General features: G+C 35.7%; 1 pseudogene; it reads right to left on the bottom strand.

The window, feature by feature from the left end:
• Window positions 1-2,515: 2,515 nt before the first annotated feature.
• Window positions 2,516-3,122, bottom strand: LOC11431033 (mediator of RNA polymerase II transcription subunit 20a-like; annotated as a pseudogene).
• Window positions 3,123-3,377: the final 255 nt, after the last annotated feature.

Raw genomic sequence — 3,377 nt, 5'->3', positions numbered from 1 at the left:
TTATAGGGACTAAAACCAAAACGAGGCATATTTGTAGGGACCAAAACCATATTTTAGCCAATTGCAATTTGTTGTTGCAGAAGGAAATGATGATCCCACTGTGAATAGTCAAATGTTGCAACATCTAGAGGAACATCAGAGTTCTAAAGGCAAATGGATATATCTCCCTTGGGTATGCCATTATTGTGGTAGAAATGGACACAAGTGCTTTCAGTAGAGAATACTTGAACCTAAAGTGTTTAATATCAAGAAGGAGTGGAAACCCAAACTGGATAATGTTGGGTTAATTGCTCACGAATCTCTAAGAGCTTCATCTAGAGAAGACTAATACGTGACAGTGGATGCTCTAGGCATATGACTGGAGTAAACAAATTCCTTGATGATATGAGATCTTACAAAAGCAGCCATGTGACCTTTGGAGATGGAGCTAAAGGAAAGATCCTAGGTATTGGAAACTTGATCAATGATAAATTGCCAAAGCTAGACAACATCTTATTAGTAAAAGGGCTATCCTCTAACTTGATTAGCATAAGCCAGTTGTTTGATGAAGGGATGGTAGTGAACTTCAACAAATTTGAATGTCTGGTAACTGATGGGAAAATTGTTACACATGGGTACCACAAGAAGAAGGTCAGATTGGTAAACAAACTAGAATGTTGCATCCGAGGGTGGAACATCAGATGTTAAAGGAGTATAATGTTGAATAAGATGTTCTAACATTGTATTGTGACAATCTGAGTGCCATCAATATTTCAAAGAACCCTATTCTACATAGCAGGACTAAGCACATTGATATACATCATCACTTTATCAAAGGGGGAGATTGTTGGATATTTGTATATTGACTTCATTATTTCTAAAATAAATATTCATACATGATGTTGGATACGATGTTCCAACATCCTGGCACGGTTCAGTGTGCCATGTTTATGTGCCAAGATTTATGCGCGCTTTATCTATTGAAGGAATCCACGCCTTTTTACTTGTTGGCCAAGACGCGTGCTTTTTGTCCAGAATCAGCTGTGTGATTTATTCCTAAAGTAATGACAAAGGGGGAAGTTGTTCCTAAAGATGTTCTGACTTTTTAGGAGACAACCTGTTTTGTTCCTGATTCTAGTGAAGCGGATCAGCTGGTGGATCTGCAGTGTTTCTGAAGCCCAACAAGCCTATTCAACCCGTATTGCTTCAGAGTATATATACAAGGACGCAATACCTAATTCAGTGGTTCAAGCCATCATTTACAAATTAGAGCTTTTAGGGTTTTGAGTCATTTTTCATTGTGAGGTTTTTCTTGTGTCACCTTGATACATGATAAGGATTATGTTTTATTGAGTTGTAATTGTGTACCCTACTCCTAAGCTTTGAAGCACGGAGGTAATTTGTGTTTGAAGGTAACTTCATCTTTGTACTGTAATATAATAATCATAAGGGCTGTGATTGATTGCGTGCAAGTGAGACGAGATCTCAAATCTAGGAGTTCCTAGGTTGAAGTCAGTACGGGTAGGTCCTAGGTCTTAAGTTGTAAACTTGGAGTTTGCTGAGAACTTAGAATAAGGACTACAATAGTGGATTTCCTGTTGTAAAAGTTAGGAATAAATTATCTCTATAAATAATAATCATCATATAAATAAAACCATCAATTAAATATTTAAGGGAATAATCAAGAGGAATATCAAGTAAACTTATCTGTTCTTGAAATTGCGGTGATTCGAAGTCGGTAATGTTGAAATAAACAAACAAGTCATTAATGGTGATGACCTGCATATATCCTCCCAGGATACAACATGTTCTTCCCTGATGTAAATCACATCAGAGGTGACAGAACAGCTTGAATCTGATAAACACAGGAGATGCACCCAGAAAACCTAGACATGAATTTATAAGAAAAAGGAAATTAATTTTTGTGTAGATGTGAGTTGTCTGTATAAAGTATGTATGGTTTTCTATATTGTGAAAAATGAAGGACGTGAGTTTCTTATTGTGAGAAGACTTTGTGGTTCCTTATAATTAGGAAGTTATAAACACATGGTCAAAATGAAAGTAAAAGTTGGAATAGAAAAACAACTAATATGGCTAATTGCAAGCAACCCACATTTATAACTTTGACTAAGTATATCAACATGTGGTCAAAATAATAGTTTAGTAAAATAAAACATATTTTTAATTAACTTTTAAAATAAAATAAAACTCAAAATTACAACATTTCCTTCTTGCCTTGGTAGCTCCAGAGTAGGTGTATTTGTCACCGAACTAGGTTAACAATGCACTTGTGCCATTTACTTTCTTGTCTTTTACTTTTACCTAATTCTGTTTATTATTGTTAGCACAATGTTTAAACATTAAATTCAACATTCGTCTTTTGTTTCTAGTGTTGGAACATCGCATAGAACATCTGAAAGCTAACACTCTAGAATTTCAAACTCTTTTTATGCCATCAAATAAATTAAATGTCTATTTAAAGATGAGTAAACAAAGAATTAGGAACAACGTTCATTCTATGGTCCAAACTAACCAACTAATTCCTTAGCTGCACAGATGCAAATAGTTGGGGCAATGCACTATACAGCTGTGTGTTGCAAATGGTAATTGTCAGATAGCTTGTAATATGCAAAAATTGGTTCCGCTCGCATATTTCAATGAACTCTTCCATAATTGGCTTGTCATTTTCAAGTGAAGAAATAAGGAGATACTCAATCTCCATTAGAATTCTTCAGAGATTTTCAGCTTGATTTGGAACAGCTTTAATGAGTCTCAACTAAAAATCACCCAGATTATACTGCAAACCCTCACAATTATGTGCAACTTTAGATTTATAAGACTGAAGTTTCTCTATGATAGTTAAGATTGAAGAATCAGCCTCAACAATAAGCTTATGGTCGCGAATGATGAAGTAATATTTGTTGGGTTGTTCCATTAGCGTTATCCCGAGAAAACCCTGAGGAAATTGAGCACTCATTGATTGGTCTCGTAAATTTGGTATGTAGAAAGGAATGGTAGCTTCGCATCTTTCGTCTTTGACGCCATTGAAATTCTCGACACAATGTAAGATTTTCATTCATTATATGGATGTTCACTGTTGTGCCTTGACTCGGTTGCCAGTGAGGAATCCATCTAGCAAGCATCTCTTGGGTGTAGTTCGACACAGTAAAAACAATCAGTCCTCACTCCAGTAGAGAGGTATTTTGAATATAACATGTCAAACCCTCCTTTTCCAAAGTCCCTCTTCTTGTTCCTTTCCTCATTCTTTTTTTCTAGAATCCTCCCCTCCTTTCATAAACTCCCAATGGCCGACACCGACAAGATACATGTGATTAAATTCAATTATGTCGTTTTTCTATAATTATTACTACTAGTGTCGGTGTGATAATGCCAGTGTT

The sequence above is a fragment of the Medicago truncatula genome, chromosome 2 (assembly GCF_003473485.1).
Source record: "Medicago truncatula cultivar Jemalong A17 chromosome 2, MtrunA17r5.0-ANR, whole genome shotgun sequence".
NCBI classification, from domain to species: Eukaryota; Viridiplantae; Streptophyta; class Magnoliopsida; order Fabales; family Fabaceae; genus Medicago; species Medicago truncatula.
Note: the sequence above shows the minus strand (reverse complement) of the source record. Positions and strands in the feature narration are given on the sequence as shown.